At 44.9% G+C, this 18,930-nt stretch overlaps 1 protein-coding gene and 1 non-coding gene across 2 annotated transcripts in view; both read right to left on the reverse strand.

Moving 5' to 3' along the window:
• Nucleotides 1-18,930, reverse strand: part of LOC124594498 — a 220,950-nt gene that overhangs the window by 126,006 nt on the left and 76,014 nt on the right. The gene's annotated exons all lie outside the window — the stretch shown is intronic.
• On the reverse strand, nucleotides 14,646-14,719 carry Trnat-ugu. The gene has a single exon. It is a non-coding gene; the product is annotated as a tRNA-Thr (tRNA).

Consider the following 18,930-nt stretch of genomic DNA (forward strand, 5'->3'; position numbering starts at 1 on the left):
TAACAAAAAGAAGATAGTTTTTCAAAGGAAACACCATCTCTTGGCAGTGAAGTGGAAGTCATAACGAGATGTTTTTTGTCTTTCCGCAAAGCATAAGTCTACCAGCACTAGTATTCAAGTGAGCGCCAAAGGTGGAATAGCATAAATTGTAAAGCCAGGCGTTATTATTGATTACACTAAGAATAAAGCTGGGGTTGACAGAGAAGATCAGTTCTCCAGCTATCGTCCGTTTGTCCGAAAAACTTTGAAGTGGTGGAAAAAGCTGTTTTTCACTTGCTTATCGTGTCAACTGTCAACAGTTTTATTTTATATAAAGAGAAGACTAGAAAGAATGTATCCCTAGTAGACTTTATTGACAAAGTTGGGAAGAAACTGGCTGAGAAGGGCGGAAATATTTTTCAGCAACAAGCCGCTTCATCCTCACAAATTGAGAGGACATTTGCAAGGCACTTTCCAGAGAAGATCCCACCCACTGCAAACAAGGTGAATACTACTAGGTATTGCAAAGTATGTTCAGACAAGGGGTAGAAAGAGATGGGTAAGCGCATCAGGAAGGAAAGTAGATGGTGGTGCAATGACTGTGGCGTTGGCCTTTGCGTCCCACAATGTTTCCAGGATTTTCACACAAAGGCTAACTACATCTGAACTATTAAATTACTCTAGTTTACAGGTATCTGCAGTTAGACAGTCCAGTGATATATTGTTTTAAATTTAGATACAGTAATAATGGCATTACTCAAGAGAGAGATCATGTAAAACTTTTTTATCCACGACATTTTTGTGTTTTCCTTTTTTAATTATAACACGCATTTGTATTTTACATTGTAAAATAAACTCACATTCATGTAAAGCTCTTACTTTTTCCTTTTCAATGATGCAAGAACCATATTCCTATCATTTTTCTGTTCTTTGCAATCTAATTGCAAACATCCATTAAATATGCCAGTTCACAGCCAAGTGCCTGGTGTAAAGAGGGCAGTGTTGAAAGTGTTAAAAACATATAAAAATATACTATAATACAAAACACGGGCATCTGTATAAAGTAACCTGGGTAGAGGGTGGGGAGGGGGGAGGGGCAACACTAAAACTGTCATTTTTTTAATATAAATAAGTTGGCCAGTTTCGAGGCGTGTCATACCACACGCCACGTAACGTTACGGTTGCCTAACGACAGATTTACTGGAATCGCGGGGAATAACCTTTAGAAGGGTGTGAGAAGCCTGTAATGAATCAATATTCTGCACTCCATCTTCCAGAGGTCGGAGGCAGAAGGTGCAAGTGCTCCCTCTTGCCTCCCTCCATACCCATTCCCCCTCCCCCTTTGCGAACGCCCAGGCCAACAAACCACAGGTTCCACGATAGTCGGATATATTACGGAATGCTGTCGTAGACAATGTCTAAGCCACTACTGCGCAATACCCGTTCCTCCAGGAGCGCTAGTCCAGCAAGCTACGCACGAGAGCTTCTGCCACGTCTGGAAAGTAGGAGAGAATCCACCAACAGAAGTGCAGCTGTGAGGACGGGCAGTTAGTCATGCCCGCGGAAGTCAAGGTTCCTTCTTCGAATTCGCATGCAACGTACAGTTTTTATCTTCCTGAATGTTTCAAAACGGTGCACACTCCGCTGCAGAGTGAGGCGTTCTTTCTTAAACTACAAGTGAGTTCCGCTCTGGGTGAATCCAACACAGACCTGTTCACAAACATGCAAAGGGTGGATAAAAGTTTGGAAACAGCAAAAACACAACACATTACCATGCTTAATACGGTGTAGGAAAAGCGTCGGCATTCAAAGTAACTTCTAGTCGTCCCGCATTGAATAAACAGAAGTCCTGTAAAGTTTCCAAGGGAATCTATACCACTCTTCTTGCAAAATAGTGGCACGTTCGGGTAACGATGGTGGAGGTGGAGAGCGATTACGCACCCTTCTCTCCAAAGCAGGCCACAAAGGCTCTATAATACTGAGATCTGGTGACTGTAGCGGCCAGGGCAGATGCTATAATTCATTCTCGTGCTCAAAAAACGTGTCCTGGACGATACGAACTTCGTGAATAGAGGCCCTGTCCTCTTGGAGTACAGCATCACCACTGGGGAACAAACATTGTACCATGGGATGGACCTGACCAGCCAAAATTGTTAGATAATCCTTAGTAGTAATGTGACCTTGCACGGTAACCATAGGGCCCATGGAATATCACTATATGGTTGCCCCGGTCACCATTGTCATGTTTCAGTCTTGGAAGTAAACTGGGCCAGATGTTGGAAACAGTTTGAACCAAGACTCATCCAAACAAATTACTTTATTCCATTTCTCCATGGTCCAACTTTAATGGCTTCGGCACCACCTTTTCCTGTAATGGGAATTTGTGTCTCTGATGAGTGGTTCTGGAATTCCAGCTCGCCCTGAAATTCCCTGCTTATGCAGCTCCCTTCGTGTTGGATAGGTGCTGACAGTGTTCGCAAGTGTAAAAAACAGTTTTGCAGTGACTTCTGCAGCTGTCGTCTTACTATTTTTCATCACAGTCCTCCTCAATGACCATCCGTCACTATCACTCAACATACGCTTTTGTCCGAGTCGTGACTTAGCGCAGTGTGTTTTTCCGCTTTCCTTTTAAGCTGAACATATCTTCGATACAGTGCCCCTTGAAACACCAGTGACTTCACCTATTTTGGTTACGGAAGCACGACGCATGAGAGAACCAACAATTTAGCCACGTTCTAATTCACTTAGCTCTGAGATGACGCTCTCACAACTACACAGAACACTGTTCTGACCACGACTGGCACTTGGAAAGTGTTGAGGATATTCCACAGGTGCTGTTCGTGTTCAAATAACAACAGCACAACCCGCAGGCTTGGATAGCATCTGCAGTTATGTTCAAACGTGCTTGTCTCGCGATGCTTCCACATTATTGTCCTGCCCCTGTAAAGAGTTAATATTTTGTGCTTAAAGAGTCAGTCTTAATTTAGGGAAGAGATGTAACAGTACAATGCCCACAGCTCGAAACTACCCTTTATTAAGATTTACATCAAAAAAAGTTGTTTGTGAGTGCCCATTTTATAATTATGCTGATTTTTGTGATCGTTGTATTGCAATTGCGGTACATCGTAGCTCGTCATTTGTGTGTACCAAGAGTAGACAAGTTTTCTTGAAACTGCTACTATATAAGATTCCGTTACACAATCCAGGTACGTTGACGTCCGTTGTCTTCACCGCTCTATAAACCAGATAAATGGAACTGCCGTGTGGCTAGGGCCTCCCGTCGGGTGGACCGTTCGCCTGGTGTCTTTCAAATTGACGCCACTTCGGTGACTTGCGTGTCTATGGGCATAAAATGATGATAAGGACAACACAACACCCAGTCCCTCAGCGGAGACAATCTCTGACCCAGCCGGGAATCGAACCCGAGCCGTGAAGTATGACATTCCGTCGCGTTAACGACTTTTTTTTTTTGGTAATCTTATTTTGTTCGTCGTAGTTCGTTGCACTTTTTCGTGGCGGACGTCCCCTGCTGCCCGTTGAAGTTCGTTATTGATCCATGCACTCACTTTATTTATTACAGAGGGCAGCTAACCCTCTGACCGAACACGCTGAACTACCGTGCCGGCATGACTCAGCTACCAGGGGCGGACATAAACCACATTAGAAGGCGCCAGTACCAGAGTGTAATGTTATGTACAGTACAAGTGTTTTGGTGCTCTCCGATCATAGTGGACAATTCAGTTTCTAACACAGCAGACAGAAAACTGAGCCAAGGCGGCCCGTTTTGGTTTAGCGCGGCAGGTTGTCTGCGTGCCGCAGCGCTGCTGCTGACCACAGAGCGGCATTGACGTCCGACAGCGGAGCCCAGGAAGCGTGGAGTCTGCGCGAGGCGGTTGCGGTCGGCCCACGTGCAACTGTCAAAGTCGCGCGAGTCCGGACGTAACATCACTTGAATGGCTCTCCTGTTATCCAACCTGTCATTTTATTCTGATTATCTGTATCAGGGATAATTAATTTAAATTTTATTGAGACAGTGACCAATGTGATCACAAACCCTCGACACCAGGCGAGCCAAAGAGGTTATTCAGAGGATGTACGCATAAAGATTATTACCGTATCGTCGCAAGCTTCATACAGAGAATAAGCAGATGCCGATTTTTTGGAATGCAGCATGGATTCGTACCGCCTCCGTTTGGTTACGTACTATGTCCCCAGTTAATAAGACGTGGCTAGGGTCCCATGATGTGAGCAGTATCCTAGTGTGGGTCTTGCAAGTATTTTGTACACAATCTGTTTTGTAGAGAAACTGCTGTTCCCCATATCCTAGCAATGAATCTAGCATGTCATTTGCTTTAGTATCAACTGAGCAATTAACTTCATACCTCTACATGCTGTTACTCTAAAATATTTGTATGAAAAGACTAACTCTGGTTTTGACTCATTAATCCGCTAGTCAAAGGAAACCAAGCTTTTACGTTTCGTGAACTGCACAACTTTGCACTTATATTAAGAGCAAGTTGGCAGTCGTTGCACAACGCTAATATATTGTGCAGGTCTAACGATATTACTACAATTTTTCCCAGATGGAATTTTCTCGTAGATGAATGTCTCATTTGTGAATAGCCTGAGATTGTAACTAATACCTTCTGCCCCATACGAAATTTTCGATCGATTCACAAACCTGGCTGGGTAGTCCATAGAACATGTTTTCCTTAGAACGCGTCGATTTGATACTGAATAAAAGGTATCTTAACTAAAAGAGTCAATTACAAAAATCACAAAAAATAAAATAATAAGAACCAAAATCATACAAGAAAGGAAAATATAAAACATTAGTAAAATCATAAACCTCAAAAGTAGCAAAAACTAGCAATAAAGACAAGAAGAACTGGAAACCCGGAATCAGCCAGCTTTCCTCTAATCATGGTACTGACAAGGGAACCTCCCCATCGGACCCCCCTCAGATTTAGTTATAAGTTGGCACAGTGGATAGGCCTTGAAAAACTGAACACAGATCAATCGAGAAAACAGGAAGAAGTTGTGTGGAACTGTGAAAAAATAAGCAAAATATACAAACTGAGTAGTTCACGGGAATATAGGCAACATAAAGGACACTGGGACCACAGGAGCGCCGTGGTCTCGTGGTAACGTGAGTAGCTGCGGAACGAAAGGTCATTGGTTCAAGTCTTCCATCGAGTGATAAGTTTAATTTTTCATTTTCAGTTTATGTGACAAACTCTTATGTTTTCATCACTTTTTTGGGAGTGGTTATCACATCCACAAGAAAACCTAAATCGGGCAAGGTAGAAGAATCTTTTTACCCATTCACCAAGTGTACAAGTTAGGTGGGTCGACAACATATTCCTGTCATGTGACGCACATGCCGTCACCAGTGTCGTATAGAATATATCATATGTGTTTTCCTGTGGAGGAATCGGTTGACCTATGACCTTGCGATCAAATCTTGTCGGTTCCCATTGGAGAGGCACGTCCTTTCGTCTACTAATCGCACGGTTTTGCGATGCGGTCGCAAAACACAGACACTAAACTTATTACAGTGAACAGAGACATCAATGAACGAACGGACAGATAATAACTATGCAAAAATAAAGAAAGGAAAATTTTCACTCGAGGGAAGACTTGAACCAAGAACCTCTCGTTCTGCAGCTGCTCACGCTACCACGGGACCACGGCGCTCCTGAGCTCACATTGTCCATGATGTTGCCTATGTCGCCCATGGACTACTTAGTTTGTATATTTTGCTTATTTTTTCACAGTTCCACACAACTTCTTCCTGTTTTCTCAATTGATCTACGTTCAGTTTATCAAGGCCTATCCACTGTGCCAACTTATAACTAAATCTGAGGGGGGTGCGATGGGGAGGTTCCCTTGTGAGAATGTAACGTGTGAATTATATGATAATGTTTGAACGCGAATATGAGCTAGTATTATTCTGTTACAATTATATATGAGTGTTATAGGACGGCAGTTTATGATCCAGCTCTATTTCCTTTTTTGTTTATATTGAATGTGACCTGTGCGCTTTTGTTCTAACGGTGAACATCTCTCTGCCCAAGAGATCTCCTACTCGTAATCATCATCTGCGGAGCCAATTAACTCGTAAATTCTCTATAAAACTTGACAGGACTCCATAGAGCTGTTTTTCAGCACCACTACTAGTGCGTACTAATTGATATGACACTCGACAGCGCTACGGCTACCGAATGATGACAACATCATTGACTTTACTTTGCGAAAGAACACCTGAAAACCGAATTAAACATCTCGTATTCTGCTTTATTGTCATCTGTTTCGTTTTATGTTTCATCTATTAGCGCCTGTAAACTATTTTATGATAAAAATACCATCAGGTCTGAAACAATAAAAGGGACATTCAAATAAAAACGAGACAAATTGGGGTAAGCAATCCGTTTATTATTTCAAAAGTAATCGCCAAAAATATTAATACATTTATCCCGCTGCGAGACATGACGGTCATTCCTTCACGAAAAAAATGTTTACGTTTGCCTACGGAATCATGACAGCACCTATGCATGTATCTCTTTGTCCGAAGCACATCGACGGCCGCGAATGTCTTTTTCCTGGGCTCCAAAAATATGAAAATCGCATGGGAAGAGATTGGGTCTATATCGAGGATATGTAAGGGCTTCCCAGCGAAACTTCCGCAGCGTGGTCAAAACAACCTTGGCAATATGTGGGCGGGCATTATCATGCATTAGAATGATGCCTTCCGTCGGCAATCATGAAATCACTGCAGAAGTTTCGCTGGGGAGGCCTTACACGTCCTCCAAACAATCTCGATCTCTTCCCATGTGTTTTCCAAACTTTTTGAGCTCTGAAGAAAGACATTCGTGACCGTTGATTTGCTTCAAACGAAGGGGAACCTAGTTCCGTAAGCACCTGACAACATTTTTCCATGAAGGCGTTGATCGTCTTGTACTGCACCCGACAACCTTTTCCATAAAGGTGCTGACCTTGTACACAGTGGTACAAATACAGAATATTAACAGTTACGGTGATTTCTTTTAAAATAATAAAACTGTTTACTTACTTTTTTTACATCTGTCTCGTTTTTATTTGACTGCCCCTTATATTTTGTTGTTAGTTACTGAAGGCATCACGCGTTCTCCATCTGGTAACCGAACGCGTTCCAACTACCGTCAGCCTCTTTCAGATTTATGCTTTGTTTTGAACGTGTTGTGCAGCAAACACTGTTTCTGAACAAGCTTTCTGATGTTCTCTATATACCGATGGCGGACGTTCGCCAGCTTTAATTATACTGCTAGGTACATATTTTTGTATACTTTGGTCGACTTTACGCCTGCACTTGAGCCATAGAGCTTCTACGTTATCATAGCCAAAATTTAATGATTCTAGCTCGTATCTGAAAAATGAAATAATGTCCACCTTACTCATTTTACAAATTATGTATACTTTCTTGATTACTTTACTGGTCCTTTGTATCCTGTTCGTCATTATTGCTACAACTACATCTTGGTTACCGTTCTCCAGCCTGTGCAAACATCTTCAAAGATGTTTCCGGAAACACGTCTAGTATATTTCATCGTGGTTCAGTTACATTTTTTCTACGTAATTTTCGGAGAAAACTTCAATAGCTGTTTCGGAGGATTTTTCTCTCTTCTGCTACTTATGAAGTTGTAGCACTTGCTGTGAATTAACGTGAGATGATTTTTATCATAACTGAAGTGGTGCAACAAAGATGTACCAATATCACATCGTAGGTGCTTACATCGCTGTGACACATTAAAAAATTCTAAATAGCGTCTGCAGTGGCTAGGGCATGTCGATTAGCCTAAAGGGTCACTGAAGTGAGTAATCCACGACCTTGGCTCAGCGATGACAGAGCACGCTCCATGAGCTGTTGTTGAACATGCATTTGAACTTCCAGCTGAGGCTGATCAATACTCACATGCATTACGACAGAACTGTCAGCGACGAATCCGATTAACCTTCATAACAGCCTGCCAACAACATTATGTTAACAGCGTATGGCAGTGTCCCACCCAAGTGCTATTGCAGCATCTATAACGGACAGCGCCTTTGCTAAACGTAGTCTTTTACCAACGTACACATGTTCAATATCAAAGATAACTTCATATATTCTTCTTTGGATCAGGTTTCCCCCGTTCTAGATGACATCCAGTCAAAATTGAATACTGGATGTGATACATTATTGCTTATTTTTTCAGCTGGTATTTATTTTCGATACGAGCTGGTTTTAGGATTATGCAATCATAACACCTAATAACTGCTTCCGGAGGAGAATTAATACTGTGGACAAGTGTTAAGTATTTCCATGGGGATTTACGCAATGGCGGATGAAAGTTACATATATATTTGGAAATTCGTGGTAAGCTCTTATGGGACCAAACTGCTGAGGTCATCGGTCCCTAAGCTTACGCACTACTAAATCTAAATGAAACTAACTTTCGCTAAGGATCACACACACACCCATGCCCAAGGGAGGACTCGAACCTCCGCCGGGGTAGCCGCGTGGACCGTGACAAGACGCCTCAGATACATATATATAAGTACACAGCAAATGTCTTACTGCAACTAAAGTAGGAAAATTGGATGTCTAGCGTAAAAGAATATAATTTTATGAAGGCTAATTTCAAAGACATAAACGGGGAAGCTGGCATGTCACGGGTTTTGAAGAAATTTCGCACGGATTTTCATTGTTGATTAAAGTCTATTCAGCTACGGGAGTTCGCTTTTTTATATGACGAACAGTCACGGTGGGCGACTGTTTAAGATGCCGTACTACGGATTTATAAACCCAAGTTCAAGTCTGTATCCCGATTCTACATCTACATCTATATCCATACTCGGCAAGCCACCTGACGGTGTGTGGCGGAAGGTACTTTGAGTACCTCTCGGTTCTCCCTTCTATTCCAGTCTCGCATTGATCGTGGAAATAAAGATTGTCGGTATGCCTCTGTCTGGCTCTACTCTCTCTGATTTTATCCTCATGGTCTCTTCGCGAGATATACGTAGGAGGGAGCAATATACTCCTTGACACCTCGGTGAAGGTATGTTCTCGAAACTTCAACAAAAGCCCGTACCGAGCTACTGAGCGTCTCTCCTGCAAAGTCTTCCACTGGAGTTTATCTATCATCTCCGTAACGCTTTCGCGATTACTAAATGATCCTCTAACGAAGCGCGCTGCTCTCCGTTGGATCTTCTTTATCTCTTCTATCAACCCTATCTGGTACGGATCCCACAATGGTGAGCAATATTGTGGGCGAACAAATGTACTGTAACCTACTTCCTTTGTTTTCGGATTGCATTTCCTTAGGATTCTTCTAATGAATCTCAATCTGGCATCAGCCGGCCGCGATGGCCGTGCGGTTCTGGGCGCTACAGTTCGGACCCGCGGGACTGCTACGGTCGCAGGTTCGAATCCTGCCTCGGGCATGGATGTGTGTGATGTCTTTAGGTTAGTTAGGTTTAAGTAGGTCTAAGTTCTAGGGGGCTGATGAACTAAGATGTTAAGTCCCATAGTGCTCAGAGCCATTTGAACCAATCAACCTGGCATCTGCTTTACCGACGATCAACTTTATATGATCATTCCAATTCTGACCGATCTATTTCCTTTAACATGTAAAACCTATCTTTCTCACAAATTATCAATATTTCAGTGTTATAAATAGATTTAGATGATGTAAAAATCATAAAATCAACAATTCTATCTTTGTTCTGAATTTTAATACCATAATAAAGAGCATTATTGATTTCAACTGAGTTCATACTTTCTTCACTTCGAAAATGTTCGTATGGAACTTGTGTAAACAGCAGGAAAACATGGCTTTCCTGCATCAGGCACAACAAATGAGTAAATCGCAATGGCACCTGCTATGTAGAAAGGAGCGCAAAGAACGGGCGCGAATAACGTAACTAAGAAATCCTCATTCCATCATAAACTTTCGGAGCTAGCCAAGCATACAACAGCACGCCGTAAAAAACTGACGAAGAAACCTAATGGTCCAGCTTATGTATTTTGATGGAGTCCAAATGGTTCAATGGTTCAAATGATTCTGAGCACTATGGGACTTAACATCTGAGGTCATCAGTCCTCTAGACTTAGAACTACTTAAAACTAACTAACCTAAGGACATCACACACACCCATGCCCGAGGCAGGATTCGAACCTGCGACCGTAGCAGTCGCGCGGTTCCGGACTGAAGCGCCTAGAAACGCTCGACCACCGCGGCCGGCGATGATGGAGACCACCTGATCACCCTATTACCTCGTCCGCGTGGATGTAATTTTCAAATAATGAGAAGATATTTTGAATAAAAGTAAACAGTTTGTCACAATCGTGACGGGGTAGGGGGGATATGAACACGAGATATAAAGTCGTCAGCGATACAGAACACTTCTACGTCGAAAGAAAGCCGAAATAAATGTTGGATTTTTTTTGTCGAAATATACATCCCCCTCCCCCCCTTACTCCCAGTAAAATGGGATAGACATGGTTTGGTGACGTTAATACCACGTTTCGCAGACGAAAGCTATGTTACGGGTGTTAGTGACACAGAGAAAGCACTCCATTAATACCATAAGCAAGTAATGTGCAAGGCTACTAGTGTAAAAAAAAAGTGTCTCTTAGAAAAAAGAAATGTGATGATCTGTTGGAAGAAAACTGGTTTCACATAGCGAGCCTCGTAAGATGTTTGCATTCTGATGTCCTTAGTTATCACTAGTGGAAGAAACAAATGATGGTGCAAAATGTTACTAGACTATAATGATCGTTGCCTTGAAACTCTCTGACGGATTAAAACTGTGCGTCGCACAGGCACTCAAATCTGGAACATTTGGCTTTCGCGAGAAAATGCTCTACAGACTGAGGTTCTCCCTCACACCCAGCGTGAAGGTGCCACTGGCGGAATTAAAGCTGTGAGGTAGTGGGGACCCGATAGCTTAGTCGGTAAAACATTTCCCTCGAAAGGCGAAGTTTCCAGGTTTGACCCTCGGTCGGGCACACAGTTTTAATTTGCGAGAATTTTTAACTCAGTGCACGCTCTGCTGCAAAATTAAAGCTCATTCTGGTAATCAGTCTTGTTTTACTGGCGACAGAATCCAAAATAATTGTTGAAAAACCTTAACTGGTAGGCACTCAAAGAAAGACGCCGCACATCTCGCCATAACCCGCTTAAAAACTCCAAGAACCATCTCTCAGGACAACTTCTCCTTAGCATAAAGTTGTGTAAATGAAATCAGGCAAATAACAGCTAGAACAGAGATGCATAAGTAAGTCATTCTCCGACTACTCCATCCGGAACCTACCTATTCAGCTGCATCTATTGTTTGCAAAATGTCTTGTTTGAACAAAGAAAACTGTTATCGAGCGAATGGTTTTTCTTGAATACGTGCCGATTTTTTAGGAGAAGTTCGCTTTTCTCTAACAACATCAAAATGTTTGAGCTTAGAATATGCTCTAAGATCCTGCAATAGACGGATGTAAGCGATATTGGTTTGAAATTCTGAGCATCCGGTCTTTCATCGGTACTGTAAACAGGGGCACTTCGCTGGGCAAGAGACTTTAGAAATAACAAGATGATTCAATGTATAACGTAACTGGAATTTTGGCGGAACCGGGCTTTTGCGTTTTAAATAGTCTTAACTGGTTTTCAATATTTGTTTGTCATTAACCAAACCGGTATCTAGCATTTCGTTTGCCATCATGAATGCTACATTCGGTTAAACCACTAAAATACAACACCCATTTAGAAATCAGCAACATCAGTCTGGCGGAGTCAAGGTGTCTCGGATGCCAGCGTGGCCCTACATTCCGCTGTTTATTTACACCGATCAGCCAGAACATTATGACCAACTACCTAACAGAAGGTATGACTGCCTTTGGCATGGATAACAGCAGCGACGCGTCGTGGCATGAAAGCAATGAGGTGTTGGTAGGTCGCTGGAGGGCGTTGTCACCACATTTGCACACACAAGTCACCTAATTCCCGTAAATTCCGGGGGGGGGGGGGGTGGAGGGGGGGGTGATGAGCTCTGACGCCACATTCAATCACATCCCAGATGTGTTCGATTGGGTTCAGAACTGACGAGCTGGTGGGCCAGCTCATCAATTAGAGCTCGCCACTGTGTTCCTTGAACCACTCTAGCACACTCCCGGCCTTGTGATATGGCGCATTATCTTGTTGAAAAATGCCACTGCTGTCGGGAAACGTAATGGTCATGAAGGGGTGTACGTGGTCTACAACCAATGTACAATTGTTCTTGGCCGCATAGTGCCTTGCACGAGCTGCACTGGATCCACGGATGCACACATGAATGATCTCCAGAGCATAACAAAACAGCCGCCAGCTTGTCTGCGTCCCGCAGCACAAGTGTCATGGAGCTGTTCCCTGGAAGACGACTGATTCGCGCCCTCCCATCGACATGATAAATAAGGTATCGGGATTCATCACAACACGCAACGCTTTGCCACTGCGCCAACGTCCAGTGCCGATGGTCGGGTGCCGACGTCGTTGTGATAACATTGGCACATGCGTGGGCCGCCGGCTGGGGAGGCCCATTGTTGAGAGTGTTCGGACCACTGTGTGTTTGCACACGCTTGTACTCCGCACAGCACTGAATTCTGATGTTGGTTTTGCCACAGTTCGCCGCCTGTCCTGTTTTACCAGTCTGCCCAGCCTACGACGTCCGACGTCTGTAATGAGGCGCGGCCGTCCAACCCCACTACGTCTGGATGTGATTTCACCTTGGTTTCCTTAAGTGTTGAAGGCACTCACCACAGCACTCCTCGAATACCCGACAAGTCTTACAGTTTCCTAAATGCTCGTGCCGAGCCTCCGTGCCATTACAATCTGCCCTCGGTCAAACTCCGATGGATCTCGCGCCTTCCCCATTCTACACACGGGCAGCACGCTCACTGATACTACGTGCTCCGTGCGTGTGTCTGACCAGCAGTCATTCCTCGCCAGGTGACGCTGCTATCGTCTGAACAGGTTTATATCGGTAGTTGGTGGGTGGTCACAATGTTCTGGCTGATCGGTGTATGCAGAGTAACACCGGCTGATTGAAAAAGTGAAGTACTCAGAAGGAGGTGAGGAAACGAAATGAAACTTCCAGGGTGGAGAGGATATGTGGTTTTGTTTCAGTGATTACAAAATCGAATCAGATTCACAAAGAACTTTGGCAGTATGAACCCAGTTATCCGTATGACCTGGACGCATCCACTGAATCGGCTGGGAAGGTTGTCATAACGCCTTTGTACCCTCTCCTGAGACAAGGTGGTCCACAACCCTAGTTGATATCCTGTTGAGCAAAATGCTTGTCGTCCGCGAGGATCTGAACTACCGCTGCTAATGGTACGCAGCGCTGGTGGCCGCTGTGGAGCGTCCTAGAGGCCGTTTCCAACGGAGCTGTGCACGGACTCGCCGAGGGCGGCGGTTCCTCGTGTGCCGTCGAATAGAGGCCATCAGCCAGTGTCACCTACCATGTTTGTGGAGAAGTGTAGTTTTTTTGTTAACCTGCTGATGTGAGGCGTGGCACATAGAGGGTGATTATAATTAAAGATCTGCTTTCAAACCGCTATAAAAAACGAATCATTGCTTAGGATGACGTCAAATTTGAACGGAATATTACCGAAAAAAGGGGAGACGTTATGGATACAGAAAAAAAGTAACGAATATTTTACCACTAGATGGCGTTGTAAGTGGCAGAATATGCAAAACAGACGACGCGAGGTACGCAGCTGTTTCTCGTTTGTCTGCAACGCTCGGCTTGTCTGTCTCAACGCAGGGTCGCGTGCTGCTGGTAAGGCTCTTTTGCAAGAATGCTGCCTCAGCTTCAGGTGCTCTGCAGTACTTCTGGACACTCAACGGTACGAAAAAAGGCGTTCGTCCGACTTTTGCCAATGGTCTGGAGAAAACGAGTACGAAATTTGAAAAGACAGGTTCTTTTCAAGTGAGAGAGATGAAAATTACTGATCCGACTTCAGTATAAGCGGCCACTGCATTGCAGGAGGGGTCGTTCAGTGATGCGAAAACATGCACGGGAAATGGCCCGACCTTGGGACATACCTGTGAGCACGGTGCATGAAATTCTACGAAACATTCTGTGTTTCTATCCGTACAAAATTACTCGTGTTCATGAGTTGCTTCATACTGACCTGCCAGTAAGACGAAAGTTTGCTCTAGGATTTTTGCTAGCTTGGAAGTGGACGGTTAAAGCTTTGAAGGAAGTCCGTTTTCACCTTCAAAGACATGTCAATACAGAGAACTGAAGAATATAGGCAACGGAGATTCCGCTAGGACATCAAGCCGGACCGATTCATTCTGAAAAATTAACCGTGCGGTGCGGGTTGACACCACTGTTTAGTGTGCGGTATACTATTTCGAGGAGAAGGATGCTGCAGGTCTGTTACCTGTTCCGTCACTGATAAACGTTGTGAGATTCTTTGGGGCACCAACGTCATTACAGCACTTAAACAGCGTGCAAGCATGGGTAGAATCATTTTAATGCAAGATGATGCGCCCCGGTACATTGCACTGCAGAGGCATTCTGTAAATGCTAGAATTAATTATGACTAACCGAAAACCTCAGCTGCCGACAGGTGTTGTTGATATACCACGATGTGGACAGCTGAAAATGTGTGCCCCGACCGGGACTCGAACCCGGGATCTCCTGCTTACATGGCAGACGCTCTATCCATCTGAGCCACCGAGGACACAGAGGAATAGCGCGACTGCAGGGACTTATCCCTTGCACGCTTCCCGTGACACTCACATTCCCAACTGTCCACAATTCTATATATGTATTGTACCTTATAGAGGTTAGCCCACCCACCCGTAAGGTACAATACATATATAGAATTGTGGACAGTTCGGAATGTGAGTCTCACGGGAAGCGTGCAAGGGATAAGTTCCTGCAGTCGCGCTATTCATCTGTGTCCTCGGTGGCTCAGATAGATAGAGCGTCTGCCATGTAAGCAGGAGATCCCGGGTTCGAGTCCCGGTCGGGGCACAAATTTTCAGCTGTCCACATCGAGGTATATCAACAACACCTGTCGGCAGCTGAGGTTTTCAGTTAGTCATCATTTATTCCAGGGGAAAGCTGCACGGTCATCAACAGTAACTGTTCTTTCGAGAACAAGTTACTGTCTTCGTATATAATGCTAGAATTATCAGCCGTCATTTCTCTAAAACGTTGTTGTCCAGATCACATATCCGGCCGGTATGGCCGAGCGGTTCTAGGCGCTTCAGTCTGGAACCGAGCGACCGCGACGGTCGCAGGTTCGAATCCTGCCTCGGGCATGGATGTGTGTGATGTCCTTAGGTTACTTAGGTTTAAGTACACTACTGGCCATTAAAATTGCTACATCAAGAAGAAATGCAGATTATAAACGGGTATTCATCGGACAAATATACTAGAACTGACATGTGATCATATTTTCATGCAATTTGGGTGCATAGATCCTGAGAAATCAGTACTCAGAGCAACCACCTCTGGCCGTAACAACGGCCTTGATACGCCTGGGCATTGAGTCAAACAGAGCTTGGATGGCGTGTACAGGTACGGCTACCCATGCAGCTTCAACACGATACCACAGTTCATCAAGAGTAGTGACTGGCGCATTGTGACCAGCCAGTTGCTCGGTCGCCCTTGGCCGGACGTTTTCAATTGGTGAGAGATCTGGAGAAAGTGCTGGCCAGGGCAGCAGTCGAACATTTTCTGTATCCAGAAAGGCCCGTACAGGACCTGTAACACGCGGTCGTGCATTATCCTGCTGAAATGTAGGGTTTCGCAGGGATCGAATGAAGGGTGGAGCCACGGGTCGTAACACATCTGAAATGTAACATCCACTGTTCAAAGTGCCGTCAATGCAAACAAGAGGGGTCCGAGACGAGTAACCAATGGCACCCCATACCATCACGCCGGGTGATACCCCAGTATGGCAATGACGAATACACGCTTCCAATGTGCGTTCACCGCGATGTCGCCAAACACGGATGTGACCATCATGATGCTATAAACAGAACCTGGATTCATCCGTTCATCCATTCGTGCACCCAGGTTCGTCGTTGAGTACACCATCGCAGGCACTCCTGTGTGTGATGCAGCGTCAAGGGTAATCGCAACCATGATCTCCGAGCTGATATTCCATGCTGCTACAAACGTCGTCGAACTGTCGTGTAGATGGTTGTTGTCTTGCAAACGTCCCCATCTGTTGACTCAGGGATCGAGACGTGGCTGCACGTTCCGTTACAGCCATGCGGATAAGATGCCTGTCATCTCGACTGCTAGTGATACGAGGCCGTTGGGATCCAGCACGGCGTTCCGTATTACCCTCCTGAACCCACCGATTCCATATTCGGCTAACAGTCATTGGATCTCGACCTACGCGAGCAGCAATGTCACGATACGATAAACCGCAATCGCGATAGGCTACAATTCGACCTTTATCAAAGTCGGAAATGTGATGGTACGCATTTCGCCTCCTTACACGAGGCATCACAACAACGTTTCACCAGGCAACGCTGGTCAACTGCTGTTTGTGTATGAGAAATCGTTGGAAACTTTCCTCATGTCAGCACTTTGTAGGTGTCGCCACCGGCGCCAACCTTGTGTGTATGCTCTGGAAAGCTAATCATTTGCATATCACAGCATCCTCTATCCGTCGGTTAATTTTCGCGTCTGTAGCACGTCATCTTCGTGGTATAGCAATTTTAATGGCCATTAGTGTAGTTCTAAGTCCAGGGGACTGATGATTTAAGTCCCATAGTTCTCAAAGCCAGATCACGTGACCCTAATCCATGTGGTTTCTGGCTGTAGGGTAATATAAAAGATGTTCCGTTCAGTTCTCCGATCACAAACGTAGCTGAACTGAAGGAACGCAATGTGCAACGCATTCTGAGCGTGACCCCTGGGACACACCGAACTATTGTGGAACAAGCTGTTTTTTTATCGATTTCAACTTGTGGGAGAAAACAGTAGACTGCATTATGAACATATCTTGCACCAGCCTCATGTCAGTTAAAAATCCAGTTTATTGTTGCCTTATTTGCGGTTTTTTGCCTCAGGAGAGTTAAAAACCGATGTCATTGTTGCTTTTTTGCCTCAGGGCAACTGAAAACCGATTTTTTCCATCCTATGTGTATGACCTTGTCGTGGTGAACAGATTTACCTAACTGACAGTGTCAAAACTGATGAATGCCATACTTGTATCATGAAGCGATTCATTTGTCTTTTGTAGCTGACCCCGTTTACGTTGTGACGCTTACAGCGCCATCTAGTAAGATAGTTTTCGTCTTTTTTTTTTCATCTCGTTTCCCCCTTCTTCAATAACGTTCCGTACAAATTTTATGTCATTTTGAGCAGCAATATTTTTAACAACGTTTTGACTGGTACTTTAATTATAATAGCACTGTGTGTAGGTCGGGCTGATTGCTTTCCTGATATCTTTGCACGTGGAAGAGTGTACTGGCAGATTTAATACGACTCTGAGTCAAGACCAGAGCTGCTTGTACACTTAGTGCTCCGTTCGTGGTTGCGGACTGCCCTGAGTCGTACGCATCGGGCCAGATCGGACTCCTTGCTTATTATTTGCCTCTGCCTTAGGAACTGACTAACTGACCTCCATACAAAGACTTTCAATGTGTGAGTGAGTGTGTTTTTCGAGGGACAGTGACATCATGTCTTCAGAAATAGAGTTCTGCTTGCTGGTGTTACGTTGTCCAGTCACACTAATATGACCACTGTCAAAAGCCTGAATAACCATCTTTTGCAGGGAGGGCCGCTGCCAGACGTGCAGAAAGAGAGTAGATAAGATTCTGGAAGGTAACGACAGTAATGTGGGGCCATGTCGACTCCAGTGCCGTGGACAGCTGCGTTAGGTTTCTCGGTTGAGGACCCATGGCGTGAACAGCCCGACCGAGGTGGTCCCACTGATTCTTGATTGGGTGTCAATCCTGGAAATTTGGTGGCCACAGGAATACAGCAGACTCATCCTTTGTGCTCTTCGAATCACACACGTACACTTCGAGCGTGACACGTTGCTGGGCTGGCTGGCTCTGAGCACTATGGGACTTAACATCTATGGTCATCAGTCCCCTAGAACTTAGAACTACTTAAACCTAACTAACCTAAGGACATCACACAACACCCAGCCATCACGAGGCAGAGAAAATCCCTGACCCCGCCGGGAATCGAACCCGGGAACCCGGGCGTGGGAAGCGAGAACGCTACCGCACGACCACGAGATGCGGGCGTGACATGTAGCATTGTCCTGCTGGCAGATTCCATGGTGGCGAGGAAACTGCATGTAGGGGTGTACATCGATCCAAGGATCGGTGTTGGCAGTCAGATGGATGCATGAAGCAAGCGCCTGCTGTGGAGGCCGATACGCAGCAACATCCGCTTAACGGTCGTTGAGGAGTCGCTGTTGCTAGCCTCTTAGTTCATCTGGGACGTCAGTTGCTTAACAGTTGCATGTCTACTGTCCCGTACAGATCTCCGCACACGCCGTTCACCCTTGTCATATGCGGCCATGGTGCGTCACAATTGCCTCGGTGCCGGTTTTGAATATCGCCAGTTTGCCGTGTACGGTACACTTTTATCAAGACGTCATGCGAACAAACTTAACCGCTTCGGGAATACTTCCAGCCTTGGCCCGAAAGCCAATAATGATGCTCCGTTTCCGCATTACGACAACAACTGCACTGTTTTCCGCGTCCACCCGACACGCTCTATTTATCCCTTACTGCTGCCATCTGCCCTTTGTGAGTGGCTGTTATATGTCGTCGTGGAACATAGGTGGTGATCACTGGACTGCGTATTTCCACAATTACGTGAGTCTGGTTGCTTCGGACATGTGCTTCTATTGTAGTACGCATAAAACCGCCTGGAAGAGCAACTCCTAGTTGCATTTGTCGTTTATTA

This window comes from Schistocerca americana, chromosome 1 (assembly GCF_021461395.2).
Source record: "Schistocerca americana isolate TAMUIC-IGC-003095 chromosome 1, iqSchAmer2.1, whole genome shotgun sequence".
Classification (NCBI taxonomy): domain Eukaryota; kingdom Metazoa; phylum Arthropoda; class Insecta; order Orthoptera; family Acrididae; genus Schistocerca; species Schistocerca americana.